Genomic DNA, 21682 nt, shown 5'->3' with positions numbered 1-21682 from the left:
ATTTTTGTGGTACAATGGCACCCTCCTCTCCCGAGCTTCAAACCTAACTCATCCCTGCATGATTATCATGTTGGTCCCTCAGTTCTCTTTATACTCCATGACCGACCTCCAGACACTTTTAACCCCCAGGCATTCACAAAAAAGGGCTGTCTTCCTCCCGGTTATGGTTGGATTGTCCCTCGCATCCGCTTTCACCTCCCTCGGCCTGGCGGGAGGAGCTCTCGGCTACTCACTATGGGCAGTAGAAGGCCTACAAAACAAAATCCAAATGGCGCTAGACACCACCTCAGAATCCATTGGGTCACTACAAAAACAAATAACTAGCTTAGCACAGGTAACCCTCCAAAACCACAGAACCCTAGACCTCCTAACAGCCGAAAAAGGAGGCACTTGCCTCTTCCTCCAGGAAGAACGCTGCTATTATGTCAATGAATCAGGGCTCACTGAACAAAGTATCAACAAACTAAATGACTTCTTCTCACAGCTTCAATGAACAAAGCCCACTCAAATTAACAGTTGGTTTCCAAACTCCCTCCTCACGTGACTTCTTCCTATCGTTACTCCAGTTGTTCTCCTACTTGGCCTGTGCTCCTTTCTCCCTTGCATTATAAAATTTCTTCAATCTCAATTCCAAAAAATTTCAAATCAAACCATTAACCAGTTTATTTTACAGAGTTAGAACCCCCTACCCACCGAGGACCCAGGCCTCAACAACCCAAGCCTTACTGCCTCCTAAACCTTCTCGCCCCATTTTTCATTACAGATATGGCTTTCAGGCCTTATTACCTCCAACTCAGGTTTTCAGTGTTCCTTGACCAACTTCTTTGTGACAAATGGCTCCTCCCTTTCCTGTGTCCGCTGGACGACTGGATGGACCAACTTGCATTCTTCTACCTCCAGGGCACCTTCCAAGACTTCCACCCCAGCAAAATTTTTTCTTTCGGCGCCTTCTTATGGGGCCTCATGTGGCTGGTTCTTTCACCCACCTCACCCAACAACGCCCTCTGCCAGCAGGAAGTAGCCAGACCGATCAACTCCGCTCCTTTATCACTTAACCAAAGAGGTGGTTAAGCCAGCCACAAGGAACCCACCCCCTCCAAAGGCTAAGCCTAGGCATGGCCCCCACCTAAAATGGTGCTCCTGCCTAAGAAGGCGCCCGGACAAACTAACATGGAGGCTTGGACAAGGCCTTCCGGGTTCCTCTTCCACAACAAAGCCCACCCTTCCCGCGCCCGCGAAAGCCCCTGCCAATCCCAAAAATATGTCACCTGCCGACCAATAGGTAATCGACAAGTCGCTTTAAATTTCTATAAAACCTTCCACACCCCTGCCTCCATGCTGCAATCTGATTCTCAGGTTCTGTAGCCACTGCGCTCACCCCCATTAAATCTCTTGGCCTTAAAGGGTGTTGAGTCTCACTGCGCGCCACTGTCTTTCACTGTATGTCACATTTTCTCAGATTCTGACTCTAGGACAAAAGAAAAAGAAGACATAGTATATGCCACAAATAATACATGTGTGCAGCAACGAGGCTTTGTTTGGTTTCAGAATATGCATCTGTAAAGAACTGCTCCTTTCATGTAAAGGGATGAAGAGAGGCACATTGGGCTCTCCGTGGACAAGTGTCTTAAAAACTTGGGCTCCAAAGCATCATGCTGTGGGATGCAGACGATAGCAGACCACGCTTCTGCAGAGGGACAAGCAGGTGGGGGTCCTGCAGAACGGCAGGAGACGCAGCTTGAGGACTAAAGCTGAACTTCTTCTCCACCCCAGTTCCTAACTGAGAGGCTTGGGGAGTCGTTGCCTGACAAGAACTCACCAAACAGCGTTTTATTACCCTATTCTTTTCCAACCTGACTCTGGCGTAACAGCACATGCCTTTTCAGAAGAACACTGGAGCAGCTTATGGCTCTGAAAAGCCATCTCTTGTGGGTTCCGGACTCCCAGGAAGGCTTGTGAGACGTGTGTCTGTCCTCTCTGAGGTCTGCCACATGTAGGCCTTCACCTACAGATCAACAAACCAATAGTCTTTCCGCCCTTTGTCTCAGCAAAACAACCCTACTGAATCTACATATCAACAGACCTGGAATTTCCCACCCCCTTATCTTCACAAAGCATCTCCCTCTACTGATTTCCCAAATCCTTAGGGAAGAACGGCAAAATTACCAGTCAGGACATCTTTGAAGTTGCTTATGACCTGCAAGGCCCTGTTTGGAAATGCCCCTCCTTTCTGAGCCAAACCAATGAAAATATCACATGTATCGATTGGTGGTTTCTTGTAACTTGCGCCCTCCTAAAGTGTCTAACCAAGCCACCGTTTGGCCACAGTGGGCACACATTCCCAGGACCACCTGAGGATGGGTGTACCTAGGCTTAAGTCCTCAAATTTGGCTCCAGAATAAACCATCTTAAATTATTTTACAGAGTTTGGGATCTTTTCCTCAACAAATGGTATTTAATTTCAGCGTGTGGGGTAGGAGCAATAATACCAGTAAAAAAAGTGACCAGACTACACGTGTGAGTCTGTGCCAAAAAACAGCTCACAATCTTTTATAAAATAAGTATCTACTGACTGCTGAATAAACATTTGAAATAAATCAGGCCAAGTGTAACGGCATGTACCTGTAGTCCCAGCTATGTAGGAGGCTAAGACAGGAAGATAGTTTGAGCCCAGGAGTTTGAAGCTAGCCTGGGCAACACATGGAGACCCTATCTTTAAAAATAAATGAATTCATTAAAGTAAATAAATCTGCTTACTGATCTTTGCTTTTTTAAAATTTTTTTTGTAGAGATGGGAATTTCAGTATGTTGCCCAGGCTGGTCTCAAACTCCTGGCCTCAAGCAATCGGCTTCCCAAAGTGCTAAGATTATGGCACCCATGCCCAGCCTAATCTTAATTTTCATTTGCAACCTATTCATTCCGTTATCTGCTATCATTCACTAGCAGACACTAAAGTTTTAGGAACAGTATTTAGAAAAGAAGTTAAAATGGGAAGTATTCTACTTTTTTCCTGACAAATTGGGAAAAGATCACCTTAATTTGGTTTTACTTGTGAAGCACCTTGGACCAGCTCACAGAATGCCACCGTCCCACTGGAACACACTTTTAAAAAATGTGGCTGCCGGGCTCGGAGGCTCAGCCTGTAATCCCAGCGCTTTGGGAGGCCAAGGTGAGTGGATTGCCTGAGCCCGCAGGTTCGAGACCCACCAGGGTAACTTGGCGAGACCTCATCTCTACAATAAATAAAAAATCAGCTGGGCATGGTAGTATGCACCTGTAGTTCCAGCTACTTGGAAGGCTGAGGCGGAAGGATCGCCGGAGCCCAGCAGGTCGAGGCTGCAGTGGCTGGGAGTGGCCACTGCACTCCAGACTGAGTGACAGAGTGAGACTCCAACTCAAAAAAAAAAAAAAACCCCAGAAAAACAACAAAAAAAATATGGCTAAGTGAAGAGATGAGAAGAGTCCCTCCTCAAGCAGCTCTCTCTCGGACTGCCCGTCCACCCACCTCCATCCCCAGCTTTGAGTCGCCACCACCGCCGCGACCTCTGCCGCCCTAACGCTGAGCCTCACCAAGTGGCAAGCTCCATGTTAATCACTGTATTGCTGCCTCACATTTGATGAAGTGGAGATCATCACCCCATTTTACGGGATTATCACTATTAACGTTTATGAGGGTGAAGTTGAGATTTCACTCCAGGCTTGTTTGACTTTGATGTGAATGCCATTAGGTCTGAGATTGTGAGGTCAGTGGGCCGGTGTGCTGAGCTGGTGCTGTAGGTAAGATGCAAAGAACTGCACAGAAATTAGATTGGAAAATACAGCTTATTTAGAAAGCAGATTAGAGAGAGAAGGGGAGAGGAGATTCACCTCCCCAGAATGGGAAGGGGGCCAGAGGTTAGAGAAAAGCATGGCCACCACTGCTTGAGGTTGAGTGCTTTTTAAACCTTTCCTTTGATGGGGCAGGCCATTAAGGTGATTGGGTGGTGGTCTGATTTACTGCCTTATGAAGGGGCAGGTAAGCACAGGTGCTGATGTCACGGCGATGGACGGCAGGCAGATGGGTGGGTTAGTCACATAACTTTTGCCGTGGTGATGGGGTCTGTTTGTGTTGGGTTAGGTAGGCCATGAAGGGCTGAACACAACACAGGAGATCATCCTGGCCCTTATGACTGACAAATACTTGGAATAGAAAAGTAAATGGGGCTGGCTCGGTGGCTCAGCCTGCCGTCCCAGCACTTTGGGAGGCCCAGGCGAGTGGATTGCCTGAGCCCGCGGGTTTGAGACCCGCCTGGGCAACTTGGTGAGACCTTGTCTCTCCAATCAATCAAAAATTAGCCAGGCATGGTAGTGCATGCCTGTGGTTCCAGTTACTTGGAGGGCTGAGGTGGAAGGATCATGGGAGCTCAGCAGGTTGACACTGGGGGGGCCGTGAGTGTGCCTCTGCACTCCTGCCTGGGCCATGACGGAGTGAGACTGCAACTCAAAAAAAAAAAGAAGAAAAAGAAAAGTAAACAGTACAAAGCAGGCTGGAGGTGTCAGACAATTGCCAATAGCTGCCTCAGGGAAACTGGCTCTGTCCTTGGCTAATGATTAGAGGGTAAATTAAGGTGAACTGCTAAAAAACATGACAAAGCTGAGCAGTGTTAAAATGGCTGCTCTCAGCCAGGCTCGGTGGCTCAGCCTGTAATCCCGCGCCTTTGGGAGGCTGAGGTGAGTGGATTGCCTGAGCCCGCGGGTTCGAGACCCACCTGGGCAACTTGGCAAGACCTCATCTCTACAATAAATCAAAATGAGCTGGGTGTGGTAGCGCGCGCCTGTAGTTCCAGCTACTCGGAAGGCTGAGGCGGAAGGATCACCGGAGCCCAGCAGGTCGAGGCTGTGGTGGCCGGGAGCAGCCACTGCACTCCAGTCTGGGTGACAGAGTGAGACTCCAACTCAAAAAAAAAATAAAAATAAATAAATAAATAAAAATAAAAATTAAAAAATGGCTGCTCTTCGGCCATATTGCATCCTAACTGCTATCCTGTGTGTCCTTCTCTGTGGCCCAGGAAGAGTGGACGACACCAGGCCATGCTATTTCGTGTACCTGCCAGTAAGCCCTTAGCAGGTGTTCGGAGACTGCTCAGTCATAATCTGTTACTATATCACCCAAAGACGATCTGTGTCCTGCAGTCAGGTTTATATACTTGGGGAATGTACATTACGGTCTGTGTACCAATTATTTTTTTAAAAAGGTGTTGACTGAAAAGCAAGATTCCATAGAGATTGCTGTGAAGACGAGACAGCTCAAACGCCATGAAGCCGTCCCTAACTCAGCCGTTTCTGGGCTCCCGAGCCCTTTCTCTGTGCCCTCTGCATGTTGTCCTCTGGCTGGACCCCCACATCTGCTAAGCTTTCTGTCAGGGGGTCACAGGACAAAGACAAAGTTCCTGTTCTCAAACAGCTCATGGTAAAATGCACGTCACAATGCCCGTGGGGTACCATGGAAGGAGAAAGGCACCCGATTCCGGCTAGAAGACTGAGGAGGGCAAGAATAAAGGAGTCTGTGGGCCGTGGGGCGTGGGGCCTGTGACCCTTGATCTTAGTGGGAGTGGGCACTGGGGGGACCCAGAAGGAGAGAGTGAGGGAGACAGGGCTGCTCTGGGAACTGCAAGTGCAGAATGCGGTGAGGCTGGTGCAGGGATAAGCACAAGATGAAATGGGAAGGGCACGCAGGAAGAGTGGGTGAGGAACTGGGCTTATCCTGGGGAGAACGGGGAGTCGTGAGAAGACACCAACGTCTTTAAACAGCCCCCCCTGGCCCCGGGGCAAAAAACGAGTAGGTGTGAGGAGGGGATGGCAGAGGAAAAGCAGCGACAGTCTAGAAGCCAGAGACCCGCGAGGCTGCTGCAGGCAGAGCCAGCCTGAGCTCCAGCAGCAGCAGGGATGTTGGCCAGGAGGAGCCAGAGACAGGACACAGAACAAAGCGAAGAGAGGCTGCAAGTCCGCCGAACATGTGCCTGTGATGCCGGCACACTGGAAGACTGGGGGGAGGACTGCTCAGGCCCAGGAGTTCGCCGGGCACGTGGCAGGCGCCCGTGGTCCCAGCTGCTCAAGAGCTGGGTGGGAGCGTCGCTGGAGCCCAGGAGGTCGAGGCTGCAGGGAGCCGTGATCGTGCCTGTGGACCTCAGCCTAGGCAACAGCATGAGACCCTGACTCAATAACTAACTAACTAAATAAAACAAAATAGAATAAAAAATTACAACGAAGAGATGGAGCAAATCAAACAGAAATCTCCGTTTTTCAGGTAAATTAAACTTACCTTTTTGTGTTATCCCTTACAATCCACATTTCACTGCCTTTTTCATGCTTTATAGGCATACAGCATGCTTAGCAGAATAATAAAGTCAGTATTTTTTGAAGTTTTATTATACTTTATCTTATTTATTTAGTTTTGAGTTGGCGTCTCACTCTGTCGCCCAGGCTGGAGTGCCGTGGCATGCTCACGGCCACCGCAGCCTCGACCTGCTGGGCTCAGGCGATCCTTCCTCCTCAGCCTTCCAAGTAGCTGGAACCATAGGCATGCGCCACCACACCCGGCTGATTGTTTGATTTATAGTAGAGACAAGGTCTTGCCATGTTGCTCAGGCTGGTCTCGAACCCCTGGGCTCAGGCAGTCCTTTCAGTTCCACCTCCCAAAGTGCTGGATTACAGGTGTGAGGCACCACACCCAGCATTTTATTTATTTTTAAGTGATGAGGTCTCCCTCTATCACCCAGGCTAGAGTGCAGTAGTGTGATCATAGCTCACTGCAGCCTCAAATTCCTGGGCTCAAGTGATCCTCCCAGCTCAGCCTCCCAAATAGCTGGGACTATTGGCACATGCCACCAAGCCTGGCAGTTTCATTTTATTTTTAATTGACAAGTAATGGTTGTACATATTTATAAGATACAATGTGATGTTTGCACGCACGTGTACATTGTGGAATGAAAATCAGTATTCTTTGTACACCGCCCAACATATATTCACTGCCGCGCTTTCCGACTTGTTCTCCCGAAGCCAAAGCTGTGGGTTTGTTTCCACAAACTTGACTTACTTTCACTCTATTTCCTGGCCACAGAGACTATAAATTATGCTACCTCCCACGAGAAAATTAGGTAAGGGGGGAAAAAAGACCAAGCTGTTAAAACATGTTCCAGTGTGGACAAAGGGCCCTCTTTCAAAGATGGCCGGTGTCGTTGCCCAGAAAGCACATGTTTCATGTATGCTTCTGCTATAGAGAAATTAACCTTCCATGGTCCAATGTCAGAATAATGCAAAGCAATGCTAAGAAATAATAGGATAACATGTAGATGAAAGGTTTAGATTAGATTTGAGGCCAGGCGCGGTGGCTCACCCTGGTAATACCAGCACTTTGGTAGGCCAGGGTGAAAAGACTGCCTGAGCCCAGAAGTTTGAGACTAGCCTGGGCACTATGGCAAGATCTTGTCTCTACAGTAAAACTTGAAAACTGAGCCAGGCATGGTGGTGCATGCCTATAGTCCCAGGTACTTGGAAGGCTGAGGTGAAAGGATTGCCTAAGCCCAGCAGGGGAACGCACTTCAGTCTGGTCGACAAAATGAGACTCAGAAAAAAAAAAAAAGATCCGATCTGAGGAACAATTTTCCTTTTAGAGAAGCTGTTAAATGTTGGTATCGGTTGTTTCAAAAATATTCCTCCCTAGAGAGTATTCAAAATTGTGATAAAATATACACAAAATGAAAGCTACCACTTTAACTATTTTAAGTATACAGTCCTTTTCTCTCTCTCGCTCTCTGTCTCTGGCACCCAGCCTGGAGTGCAGTGGCACAATTATAGCTCACTGCAGCCTTGACCTCCTGGGTTAAAGCAATCCTGAGTAGCTAGGACTACAGACATGCGCCACCATACCCAGATGATTTTTTAAATTTTTTGTAGAAATGAGGACTACAGGCACGTGCTACCACGCCCGGCTGATTTTTGATTTATTGTAGTGATGAGGTCTTGCCAAGTTGCCCAGGTGGGTCTCGAACTCACAGGCTCAGGCAATCCACTCACCTCAGCCTCCCAGAGGCGCGGGATTACAGGCTGAGCCACTGAGCCCAGCTTAAACAGATAATTTTAAAAAAGAACTCTGATGCTCTGACCCAGGCCTGTCCCCAGCAGTGGCCATTTTTCTGTGAGACTGAATGAATCAGAGAAAAAGGTTGAAAGCATCAATGAGAGCCCTTTGTTTTGACTGAAGCTTGTATTCAAGCAAAAATTCCAAAGACCTCCCCACTTTCCGCAGTTTAAACTGACAACCCATGATTATCTCATGTTTGGCACCGATTTAAGCAACCTCGCCTTCACAGTTTGTGGCCACAGCCCATTTCACCCCCAGCTCCACACAGCAACAAAAATCAACAAAGGTTTGGAATGCAAAAGAAAACCCAGATGTCTGTGGCTTTATGGCTTTACCCATTCAAAATTCCACCTGCTGAGAAACATGGCTTATCCACTTCACAAGGTAGAATCAGGCTGAACCTGACTTACAATATTCCACCAGTGCCAGCCAGGTACACGTGTGTCTGTGATCATGCTCACGCCTTTAAAACACAAAGTCAAAAAAAAAAAAAACGAAAAAAAAAAAAAACAAAAAAAACACAAAGTCTTGATACTCTCTTGATTCAGTTATCTCCAAAGGCCATGAAGTATGTGTTTCTCATTAAGGAAGAGATCATGACGTCGGCCCGGATGTTCCCAGGATTCTTGGTGCTTGACCTGCCGCTGGACCGCAAAGCCGAGGTCATATCTGCAGATTGACCTGTGGTATGGAGGAAACGAGCTCAGTAATCACTCATGTGTTATGAAAAATGCTGCTGTAGAAAACTGCAGAAGGGCAGGAAACATGTAGTGAAGCGCACTCTCTTGTCCGCCCTTCGCCTCTCTGGCCTCCTCAAATCTTCGCCGGCGTAATCTTTGGCAGAAAACATTCCAATACCCATGAGGGCTGACTCCAGTTATAGAAACTGGTTCAATCAAGCATCTGCAATCTTAGCTTGAGCAGTTATTGACTGGAAGGTGATGGGTTGGTAAGAGTATGCAAATATTTAGTTTCAGCCTCCGATGTAGTTTTAGTAGTTCACACAATTCTTTTTTTTTTTTTTTTTTTTTAGCTGGAGTCTCACTCCGTTTCCCAGGCTGGAGAGCAGTGGCACGCTCACGTCCACCCCAGCGTCGGCCTGCTGGGCTCCGGCGGTCCTTCTGCCTTAGCCTCCAAAGTAGATGTGAGACGGGAGATGGCTAGAGAAAGGCGAGGCAGGCAGACGGGAGAGTCCTCTGGAAACAATGTCGTGAACTCCTGGCCGGCCTCTCAGGCTCACTGTTGGTAAACAAGCTCCCTGCAAGCCTCTCAAGCTAGAGTTAAAATCTTCACTGCTGGGATTGAAAAGGAACCAATCAGAACAGCCACAGCTCACAGCTAGTGCTAGCCAATCGGCTACAGAAGCACCAGGTTTTCGGCCCCAGATGGGCAACCCCTTCGGGCCCCCTCCCGCAGTGGGAGCTTTTCTGTCCTCAGCAAATCCCGCTTTCTCGCCTTCCGGCTGTCCATGTCCCTCGTTCTTCCTGGGCGTGAGGCAGGAACCTCCACCCTGCAGAGCTGTGACCCGAGGCGCTGCAGAAGGTCATCGGAGTCGAAAAGCCGGGCACCCCAGAGGCTGGCTTGCCAGCCGACAGAGCCAGCTGAACCAGGAGAGCCGCCGGAGGAAGGCGAGACTCCCAAGCTGAGGCACCCGGGAGGCTAGGCTGGCCAGCCCACCAAACCAGCAACACTCTCAGGGCTTGGCTTGCCAGCCCGTTAGAGCCGACACCCTGGGGGCGAGGCTTGCCAGCCCCGCTCCTCCAGTCGCAACACTCAGGGCTTGGCTTGCCAGCCGTTAGCGCCGACCCTTGTGGGGCTAGGCTTATCAGCCCCTCCACGACCCTCTCTGGGGCTTGGCCGGCCGACCCCTTGAGCTGACACCCTTGAAGCCCGGCTGACCTGAAAAATCCTCATCAGCTGGAACTACAGGTGCACGCTACCACACCCGGCTAATTTTTTGTTTATTGTAGAGTTGAGGTCTCGCCCAGTTGCTGGGGCTGGTCTCAAACCTGCGGGCTCAGGCAACCCGCTGGCCTCGGCCTCCCAAAGTGCTGGGACGACAGGCTGAGCCACGAGCCCGGCCAGGCCACACAGTTCTTACCTGCAGCTCAAACCTGTGAACACAGTCGATTTCTTACCTGCAAACACAGTCGATTATTCGTTCATCAAAATCAGTTCACTTCGGGTACTGGCTCTTCGCCTCCACCATTTGGTGCTTCTGAATTTATTTCCCTTACCTTTGGTTTAGGGGCTTAATCCCTTTCCTAACATGAAGGAGTTCTATCTAGATCGAAGGGAACAGTGAAGCTGATTCTTTTCAACTGCAAAAATGGAAAGTATCCATAGGGGGTTGGTGGGTAAATATGATTAATTGATGCATTCCGAAAACTAGTGACTGAAAGTAAGTCACTGTCCTTGAAGACATAGAAATAAAACAAAGTCAGTTTTAAATCTTTCCAAGCCTGTGGGAAAAGCTCTGAGTGAAAATAATATGAACTGGTGAAACTACTTTTATAAAAAAGAGAGACATCTTGCCAAAGATTCAAACTCATTCTTCTCAGTACAGCTTAATTGCCAAGCTTTATGCTAATTATTGTTATATTAAATATTTGGCAGCTTTACAAAAATCCTCCACTTGTACGTGCAGGTTCAAAATATCTACTTCAATGCCCCAGAGTTAGGCTAGGAAAGCATTTTAGACAATGCCAACCTGAAGCAGTGCCTTTTTTTTTAACCTATGAGTAGCTTATAATTTTTAGTTTCATGGGAATTTGCTTAACAAATGTGGATGTGATTAGTTGTCTACCCTCCAAAACCCAAGCCAATATTCTTTGGGATCATGGGACACTGTCTGCCCAATGACAGGTTTGCCACAGCCTGAGGAGACCATCTTGCTGGTGGGTGTTCTCTCTGCACTTGGTATGAATCCCCTTCACATCAGACCTTCAGCAAGGCACCGAGGTGAGTTTTCAGTGTCCAGCATTCTCAGAAGTCACAACAGAGCGTAAGAAAGAGGGAAAGCAGCACAATGGAGACAGACCAAGCCATCATTCCCATGTTCTCACGAGTGTTGGAAAACATCCGCTTTTGTGTGTGTGCTTTTGCTGTTGTTTTTCGAAGTCAGGGTCTCACTCTGTCACCCATGCTGGAGTGCAGTGGCACGATCATGGCTCACTGCAACCTTGACCTCCTGGGCTCAATCCTTCCACCTCAGTCCCTTGAGTAGCTGGGACCTCAGGCCCACATTTTTTATTTTGGTTTGTTTAGAGGTGAGGTCTCGCTATGTTGCCTAGGCTGGTCTCGACCTCCTAGGCTCAGATAATCCTCCTGCCTCAGCCTCCCAAAGTGCTGGGATTACAGGCTTGAACCACCACACCCAGTCTGGAGAACAACTGTGTTGTGTAAGTAACCCTTCCTTGAAAAAAGAAAAAAAGAAGATTGAAAAAGGTAGGAAAGGGGCTATAAGAAAAGAACAAGTTGATTCAGAGGTAGGTACGAGTGGAAAATGCCTGACATGTACTTGATGGCTAGAATAGCAAAGAGTGGCACATGAAGGGAAATTCTGGGAGGTGGGACAGTTTGGAAGAGGCTGGGTTAAAGGTTACATTGTTGAGTGGAAAGTGCCATTTGTCTTCATTGTGTGTGAACAAAGCTTAAAGAGCTGGATGAAATCTTGGAGAATCATGTCAGAGTGAATATATGTGCTCTCTAGACTTCTTTTCCAATAGCATACCTGTGGGCAAGATATATTTTCAGTATCCAAAAATAGTGATGTTATCTGCCGAATTGCTGGTGGCCATAGAGGTGTCGTGGAGGCGGAGAGCTGGGTCACTGACAGGTGGGGTGATCCAGGCGCAGTATGGGCGACATGGGCTCGAGGCACAGTCTTGGAGGCGGAAGGGGGAGGACCACGTGGCGGTGGCCCTGAGCAAAGGCCTCCCATCTCTGGCCATGCCTCTCCTCTCCTGCTGGTCCTCACTGGGGATTCAGACCTCCTGGTCCAGGGCTGTGCTGACGGGTTTGTGCAGCTCCTCAAGTTTGAGGGTGGGAATCTAAGGTGTTTACTCTGCCTTTAGGAAGGGAAGCCTCGTGTTTTCTCCCGGTTGGGTGGGGTGATGGGAAGAGGGATGACATTTCAGTCTAGCTCTCAGACACTGAAATGGGCCAGAGGATTCTGGGTGGGGCTCCATTCACAGGTTTTTCTCTCAATTTGCCAAGGAGTGGAAGAGCAGCGCCGTCAGCAGCGTCCTGGAACACAAGCTCTTCGCTCCTCATTTTCCTGGCGCCACTTGATACCCTTGCTCCCCCACCAAGAGAACATCATCAAGAAGAACCTTTTCGCACCCTCAAGACTGAAACGGTAATGACAGGCAAGGGCAGAAAACCGAGTTGCCTTGTTTAACGGCACTTCAGACAGATGTTAATGCTGTGAAATTATCTTGGGGGTTGTTATCTCTCAAACTTCAAGGTGGTTAAAGATGATTACAAGACATGTTCTATTGCTTAAGGATTTGCTGACACCTAATGACGCTTTTTCTTCCAGTACACTCGGGGGTGACAATTCTGAGTTCATAAAGAATCTGAGAAGCATGTGGCCCCAAGCAGTCCTTTTATCCCCATTACTTTTTAGCAGTCTAACTCCTGTGCCACTACCCTCTCCACCCACCCACCGCACCTCCTCCCTCACCGTTATTAATCTAACCTGAATCATTCTATTCTTCTCCAAGGGAACACACCCAGTACGAGCAGTGAATCATAGACTCTAGTGTTCTAGTTTCTGATGGACTTGACAAAACGCCAGCTCTGGTGTAATGAAAGCACAGGAGCGTCAGGTGAAGGGAGCTTTTTACATTCTTGTTTAGTACATTATCCTGAACATTAATTATCAGGTAAGTTTGCTAGTTGCCTGGTGGTAGAAAGGCATGCTCATAGGACTACCCTTCCCATATTCCATGTTCTAAGTAACCCTCCTACTCAGTCAGGCCAACTCTCAGGCCCAAAAGCTATGGAGGCCCTTTGACCATAGGGTGGAAAATAAAACCCCTCTTGCTTATCTTGGCTAAAGACCATTAAACACTTAACCCATGAATATCACCCCCGTAGCAAAGTCTCCACAAGTGCAGTGATTACACACTATGGACTTTTGTACGAGATCTTTAGGTGATAAAGAAAAGAAGCAATTATTCTCAAAGGGAAATTTGTGAAAGGGCAGTGCACCAAAGTGCCTCTTTACTATGAAGAGGCCTGTTAAGACACAACTTGGATTCATGCAAGAGAAGCCTGGAGATGAGCTTTCGGAGGGTATTTCCAAACGACGAACAAATGTCATAAGAAGCATTCAGAGTCGGTTAAGAAAATTTAGATTTTCTTGTGCATGTTATAAATCTATATGAAACTTTAATTTGCCCTAATGGACATTATAAATCAACTTGATCACATGGGTTTTTACAAAGCTCCTCACCCAAGTGGATATTAATCCTAGTTTCTTTTTTTTGAGTTGGAGTCTCACTCTGTTGCCCAGACTGGAGTGCAGTGGCCGCTCCCGGCCACCGCAGCCTCGACCTGCTGGGCTCCGGCGATCCTTCCGCCTCAGCCTTCCAAGTAGCCAGAATTACAGGCATGCGCTACCACACCCGGCTGAGTTTTTGATTTATTGTAGAGATGAGGTCTCACCAAGTTGCCCAGGCGGTTCACAAATCTGCAGGCTCAGGCCATCCACTCACCTCAGCCTCCCAAAGCACAGGATTACAGGCTGAGCCACTGAGCCCGGCTTAATCCTAGTTTCAAATGTATATTTATAACTTAATTGTTTATGTAAAAAAACAACCTATGGATACTAATTATGTCCACATGACACAAAATTTCTGCCAATACAGAAGTCTATGGGATGAGATTTAGATCATCCTGAGATTACTGTTAAGATTTAAAACAAATACACTAAAGCTGAGAATTTAAAAACTAAGTAAATCTACTGAAATGAAAATTTTAGTTGTGGCTACAAAGTACATTTGTGTGTGTGTGTGCAGCAGGGGAGAGGGAGAGAGGAGGAGGGAGGGGGGGAGAGAGAGAGACTACTCACTGCTCTCTTCTTGCCATCAAAAAGAATTTTTAAAGGACTTATAAAGATTTTAGGTCTATGTCGTCGCCCGACCAACGGTAATCACAGACAGGAACAGAAGAAGCACTCTGCCACTCCCCGATGAGTAACAAAGTGGCCAACAGTAGCCTTGGGTCTTGAAGAAGTTTAAAAACACCCTGAAAGCCTAACTTGGGTTGATGTTAATTACTGTTATTTAATCCCATTGCTTGAATTGTTCTCTTTGCCGAACACCAGGGGTGGATTCCTTGGGAAAGGCGATCCAGGTCACTGGGAGGATGAGCACTGTGAGGGAAGGTGGCTTTATTCTATGACGGGTGACATCAGCCAGAAAGACAGGAGACGAACCTCAGATCCATCTCTCCAACTGACTAAAATGAGGGGCTTATGTGCCAGGGAAGGAATGACACCACCTACGGGAAAACAGGAACTTGGGAGGGTGAGGAAGAGGAGTGGGCCAACAGGACACAGGTGGTCAGCCGGGCAGTCATGATGGGTGAGGGTCTGGCGTCGCGCTACCCAGGTGAGGTGATCTGGTTTCAGTTCCTATATACTTTCCATGAGGGTTAGTTTATATGATTGATCAAGAAACTGTAAACGTCAGTTCTATGGGAAAGTTGAGCTTGTTTCTGTGCCCTTTCACTTATCAGTTCCTCCATCGTGGGGAGTCTGGTTGTCAACGCCCCCGGCTGTTCATGCTGGGGAGGGGCACTGCAGAATAAGGATGAGAAAAGAAACATCACACCTGTAACCAGGAGGAATCACGAGTGCCTGGGTGGTGGCATCCAGCTTTTCGCAGGACCGTGATCTGGGTACTTTTATTAATGGTTTTGGCCAAAGAAATAGCCAGTGCCACCAGGAATGCCCCCCGGCAAATACTACTTGGCGATACTCCAAGGAGTCTTCCTCCGTGAATCCGTTGGTTACTCTGAAGAATAATTTCAAAGAACTAGTCCACTGTTCTAGACTGAGCTCTGTGGACGGACAAAGGGCGACGGAGCAGCCTAACAGGCATTGCCCTTGATCGCCTTTCCCAAGGAATCTTCAGTCCAAGGCCTGTTCTCGTGGTTGCAAACAAACACACAACCCTCAGAAGCACAGGTCACTGCATCTTGAGTGAAAGCTGTCATGAGGCTTTCTTTTCTGACCAGGGATCGGTTAGATTATTATCACCTCCAGGCAACGCCAAGCCTCCCCCAAATTCTTCCTGACTCATTGTAGCCCGATCAAACGGAAAGCTGTCTAGGTTGCCATCAGGGGAAAAGGGGTGGTTACCTTCTTTTAGGAAGAGTAATGGACACTCCATCTGGGATGCCAAATAGAAATGGAGGCTGGGCCAGGTGTGGTGGCTCATCCCATAATTCCAGAACTTTGGGATGCTGAGGTGAGAGGATTGCCTGAGCTGTGACTTCAAGACCAAGGTGGCATGGCCTGTAGTCCCAGCTACTTGGAAGGCTGAGACAGTGGATTGCCCAGGCCCAGGAGGTCAAGGCTGCAGTGAGCCATGATCATGCCACTGCACTCCAGCCTGGGTGGCAGAGTGAGATCAAGACTTAAAAAGTAAAAAAGGAAATGGCAACCTTGTGGTCCCTAAAAGGATCCATGTAGAGCATACCCTGCACACTATTCTTTTAAGGGTCTTCAGATGTTCAAATGTGCAGGTAGGGACATGCAAAAAGCGATGAACTTGTCGGATTAAGGGGTCCAGAAAAGACTGGGGTCTGGGTGAGCTGGCTGATAAGCAAGAGCTTGTGAGATAAGAAGGCGTAAGTCATTGTTCCAGCGGAAGTGGAAAGGGTTTGGAGAGCAATAACGACTTGAAAAGTGCATGTTCCCGGTTATGATTTTTTTATCTATTTTTTTTGGCTGGGTTTGAATATTAACTTAAGGTCATTCAACAGTTCATAAGACCATGACTGACTGCTCTGGAGGGATCCTGGAGGGACTGGCTTTACCTGAATATGGTGAATCCACAGCTTAACACCGGCTAAGTTGACAGATGAGTGGGTGGTCAGCAGCACCTCAAAAGGGCCAGCCCCTTGTGGTTGTAGCTGGTCTGCAGCCTGGTGGGATTTCCAGGTCTTCAGCAGGAATACTAGTCCCCTGGTTTTAGGCTGGAGAGGCACATCTGTAGGGAGGTGGAGCCTGTTGGAAGCAAACTCAGAGAGACAAGTTGATTTATTTCCTAATTGTTTCGTATGTGACCTGGCTTGTTTCCGAGGAAGAAAAACCCTTGAGTGACAGGGAGCCCGGAGTCAGAGGAATGTTTCCTGTTGCCTAGGGTACGCATCCTACTGAACTCTTCCAGAACATAATGGAAACACATTGACCACCCCTAGATTGTGGAGATCACTGCAGATGTGGCAAAAACTAACCTAGCTTTGGGGACTCTGCTCACGGTAACAGTTTCAGCCCCTTGTCAGCAAGTCCTCAAAAATTTTAAAGGGAGAATAAAAAACTGGTTTCTTATCTACTGTCCTTATCACTATCGTTGCAAAAGTCCAGTTCATGTAGGTAGCAGAGAATGCACAGCAGAATCAGGCAGGCTTAATTTATTTCCTCTCTCTCTTTCTCCTTCGTTCCATTTTTTTCTTTCTTGTCAGGGTCTTACTCTGCTGCCCAGGCTGCAGTGTGGTGGCACAATCACAGCTCACAGCAGCCTCCACCTCCTGGACTCAGGTCATCCTTCTGCCTCAGCCTCTCAAGTACCTGGGACTATAGGTGTAGACCAACACGCTTGGCTATTTAAAAAATTTTTTTGTAGAGATGAGGTTTTTACTTTGTTGCCTAGACTTTCTTTCTTTCGAGTTGGAGTCTCACTCCATCACTCAGACTGGAGTGCAGTGGCATGCTCCTGGTCACGGCAACCTCAACCTTCTGGGCTCCGGCGAGCCTTCTGCCTCAGCCTTCCAAGTAGCCGGAATTACAGGTGTGCACTACCATGCCCGGCTGATTTTTTTTTATTTATTGTAGAGATGAGGTATCGCTGCCCAGGTGGGTCTCCAACCCGCGGGCTCAGGCAATCCATTCACCTCAGCCTCCCAAAGGCGTGGGATTACAGGCTGAGCCACGGAGCCTGGCTCCTCTTTCTTTTTTAACAGCAGTTGTTGTCCATTAAATGTAAGTCTGAATCTGAGAAAAACATACCCAAAATCTAATCCAATCACCCTCAAAGCACCCCAGAGTCAGAATAGATTTCAAAGGAAGATAGCAACAATATTATCTTTAACATTAGACAAAAACCCGAGGGGAAGCCTTTTTTTTTTTTATCATTACAAAAGTTTATTTAGCAAAAAGATTAATACAAAAATGTACATGACCTGATTTTTACATCAAAGTAAAACAGGCCCTTGGGAGAAAGGACATGGACTTCTCTGCTGAAAAGTCATTTATACTCTTTCCAAGGCTTCTAACATGAGGATACTATTTCTTTGTATTACCACCATGCCAATATTGTTCTCTTGTCCACTAGTGGCCATCTCCACACATTCACCTATCACAAGATTCACAAAGGGCTCCAATCCCCGTAACATTCCTTGGACATGTCTGCTACCATTTAATTTCAATGATAACTTCTTGTCCAGAAATTTTTTCAACTCGGGAGGATGAACTTTGCTCATGGAGTTGGCTCCGCAGGCTCAGCGATCGGGCAAGCTTTTTACAACAACAATCAAAAAGAGCTTATTAAAGTTGAAACTTAAATATCTGCAGTAATGAAATAGCTTATAAATAGTTCAAAAGTAATGGAACAGAAGTTGAATCATCTAAAATTATTAAATCTGCTCGTGGCTTTTACTTGGCACTGAAATGTGTCTTGGCCTGGCCTATAGGCATGGATATGTTATTCTGGAAACATGACTTTAAAAGAATGACAGGTCTGTCCTGCATCCCTAATACTGCCAGTAACCTCACCTCTAGTCTGTACTTTGACCCAGGGTCAACAAAGGGCAGCACTTTGCTACCAGGCAAATGACCACCTTCCTTGTAGGGTGACAGAGTTAATCTGAACTAAGAGACAACTTGTAGTATAAACAAAAGATTTAATGAAACAGAAAGCTTACTAATCTCAAGAGGGTCTTAGAAGCAGGACTTGCCTTGACTAATCGAGTACTGACAAGAGAAGAAATTCCAATTCCAACAAAAGGATGACACACTATTATGAAAGCATTCCCTTCAGTAAGCACAAAATAAACTTTATCAAAAAGTATTTCGAAAATTCCTAATTTTTTTCTGTATGTTTTGGTAACATAAGGAGTCAGAGTATTAAATAAACATGACTCTCATTTGGCACCTGGATAAAAAGAATGTCATTACTCTTACAGAAAACAACGTACATACATAGTGTGAAACAGCCAAGTTAGATTTTGAGACCTAAAACAGACGCCATTTTGGGATGTGTGGACACGAAATGCTGCTGTTGTGAGAGGCAGCGACCCATCACCTCACAAAAGCACTCACGAAGACTCCAGATAAATCTATGGGTAACAAGCACTGCGTGACATGTGTTCTGCTTTGAAAACATCCTTTCAAGGTGGTTTGTGGTGAAAATGGGTCCAAAGGCTATGGATTTGCACACTTTGAGACATAGGAAGCAGTGAGAGAGCCTTTGAAAAAATGAACGGGAGCACAAATGATCGTAAAGTCCTTTTTGGAAGTCTTTGCTTTTGTTTTTATTTTCACAGGCACCTGTACTCCAAGTGTTGTTGGAAGATTTAGGTCTCCTAGAGAATGAGAAGCTGGGCTGGGCGCAGTGGCTGAAGCCTGTCATCCCAGTACTTTGGGAGGCTGAGGCGAGGGAATTGCCTGAGTCCAGGCATTCGAGACCAGCCTGGGCATCTTGGTGAGACCTCGTCTCTACAGTAAATTGAAAAATTAGCCAGGCATGGTAGTGTGCACCTATAGTTTTGGCTACTTGGAAGGCTGAGGCAGAAGGATCACTGGAGCTCAACAAACAGGTCAACGCTGGGGTGGCCATGAGCATGCCACTGCACTCCACCCTGGGCGATGGAGTGAGACTCCAATTCAAAAGAAAAAGAAAAAAGAATGAGAAGCTGAACTCGGAGCGAGGGCAAAAGGGTTTGCTCATGTTCACATCAAGAATTTTGGAGAAGACATGGAGGACGATCCCTTAAGGATCTCTTCGGCAAGTGTGGCCTGCCTTCTCTGTGAAAGGTCTGACTGAAGAACGTGGAAAATCCACAGGATTTGGATTCATAAGCTTTGAAAGACATGAAGGTGCACAGAAAGCTGTGGAGGAGACTCATGGAACGGAGCTCTATGGAAAACAAATGTACGCTGGTTGGGCGCAGAAAAAGTGGGATGGAGGATGGAACTTAGGAGTGAGTTTGAACAGAAGCAGACTGGACCACCAGACGCCGGGGTCTGCCTTTGTGTGAAGAATCTTGACGATGGTACTGACGATGAGCCTCTCCACAAAGAGTTTTCTCCATTTGGCGCAATCATCAACACAGAGGTGACAACGGAGGGTAGTCCCAGCAAAGGGTCTGGTTTTGTACATGACTCCTTGCTAGAAGCAGCCACGGATAAGAATGGTAGAATTGTGGCCACCAAGCCACAATTCTATCTGTAGCTTGAGCTCAGCACAAAGAAGAGCACTAGGCTTATCTCATGAGCCACTATCTGCCCAGGATGGCAAGTGTATGAGCTGCGTCTAGCCTGTCATCAACCCCTACCAGCCAGCACCTCCTCAGCTTACTTCATGGCAACTGTCCCACCAGACTCACAGCCATGCACACCTCCTAATCAGATTCCTCAACTAAGTCCAAGTTCTCACTGGACAGCTCAGGGTGCCAGACCTCATCCATTTCAAAATATGCCCGGTGCTATCTGCCCAGCTACTCCTAGACCACCATTCAGTACTATGAGGCCAACTTCTTCACAGGTCCCAGGAGTCACATCAACACAGCATGTTGCTAACACATCAACAAAGACAGTGTGCCCATGTCCTGCAGCTGCTGTCCACCTCATTCCACAGTACAAATATGCTGCTGGAATTCGCAGTCACAGCCGTAAGTTACAAGGCAGCAGCCCACACTCATGCACACGGTCAGGAGCCTCTGGCTGCTTCCGAGTTGACGTCTGCCCCTCCTCAAGAGCAAATGCAAATGCAAATGCTGGGTGAATGGCTGCTTCCTCTTATTCACACTGTGCAGGCTACTCTTGCTGGTAACATCACTGGCGTGAGTTGGAGAGTGAGAGCTCAGAGTTCTTCACGTGCGCCAGAGGCTCCCAGGTCTAAAGTCGTTGAAGCTGCAACTGTCCCACACACCCACCAAGCTAAAGAGCTGCCCAGAAGGAGTTGGCTATGACCCTGGTGTTCCACATGATTGACGCTGATCAGGAACCATGAAAAGAAACCCATACTTCATCCAAGAAAAAAACCTAAACTTAGATATTATGTAAAAAAACCTGCAAAACATAAAACAAATTTTTATAAGGACAGAAAGACAAATGCCAGGTCTAGCAAACAATGCTAGTCCTAGGCCACTTTTTGACTTAAAAACAACAAAAAGGTACAAAAAATAGACCATGGGAAGAATTTTCAGTGAAGGATGATAATTTAAAGCATTCATTTTTTTTTTTTTTTTTACAGATATTGTAATTCTTTACTGTGGACTAGCTCAGAATGTCAGTTGTTTTAAGTAATAGGATGTTAGCAGAGTAAGAAAATGTAATTTGGATTATAAACATCTTGCTTTAATAAAATAGTAAAGGCATATTTGTGCTTTTTGAAGTATAAAGTAATTTTACCAAATAATGGACGGAAACTGGGGTTAGAGGGAAGTGTTTAAAGACAGGGTAGAAGGTTACAGGGTAGAAGGTTTAATGCTGGAGAGGCTAAGGTGCTATCGGAATTTGGGGAGAAATGTAGTCTGAGGAATGTGGAGAGTATATAGTGTGGTGCTCAAGGTTTGGTTGCCTGCTAACAATTTGTCCTTCCTATGGAAACTCCTAAGTTTAATTTCTCCGGAAAGTCATTTGCCTGCATAAAAAAAGCTACCGATCCCCTCTGGGTCTTTTTTCTTTAGGGTTACAGCCTAGATCTAGTATTACTAGAAGTCGAGGACTGTTGACTAAGGTGGGCACTGGAGCTAGTGGTGGCTGGTAGGTCCCACTTTTGGATGAAGTCCAGGAAAGTGCACGTTGTTGCTAAACAGCCTCTCCCCCCATTGAACCCAACAACTCATTCCCCCTGTAGTAGAGTCACATTTTAAAAAAAGTAACCCTACCACACACCTACCTGGTGAGAGAGCGCTCAAGGCAAGAAACCTGAAATAACCGGTTTTTCGTAGAGGTCGGCACTTCTCCACTTTGGTCTTCCGGAGAGCTGGGGTGCTGACTTTTGCTGCACTGGAACTTGCAGCTTGAAAGCACTTCAGAAGAGAATGTTCACCACAACGCGCCGCCGGCAGCCCCAGCTCTGGGGGGTTTCCCCGACTGC

The 21682-nt window shown here is 47.2% G+C and overlaps 2 pseudogenes; one reads left to right on the top strand and one right to left on the bottom strand.

Moving 5' to 3' along the window:
• Window positions 1-17609: 17609 nt before the first annotated feature.
• On the bottom strand, window positions 17610-17840 carry LOC110596443 (annotated as a pseudogene).
• Window positions 17841-19546: 1706 nt separating this feature from the next.
• LOC103269996 overlaps window positions 19547-21682 on the top strand; it is a 4308-nt pseudogene continuing 2172 nt past the window's right edge.

The sequence above is a fragment of the Carlito syrichta genome, unplaced genomic scaffold, assembly GCF_000164805.1.
Source record: "Carlito syrichta isolate Samal-C Ts95f unplaced genomic scaffold, Tarsius_syrichta-2.0.1 Scaffold107137, whole genome shotgun sequence".
Taxonomy (NCBI): Eukaryota; Metazoa; Chordata; class Mammalia; order Primates; family Tarsiidae; genus Carlito; species Carlito syrichta.
Note: the sequence above shows the minus strand (reverse complement) of the source record. Positions and strands in the feature narration are given on the sequence as shown.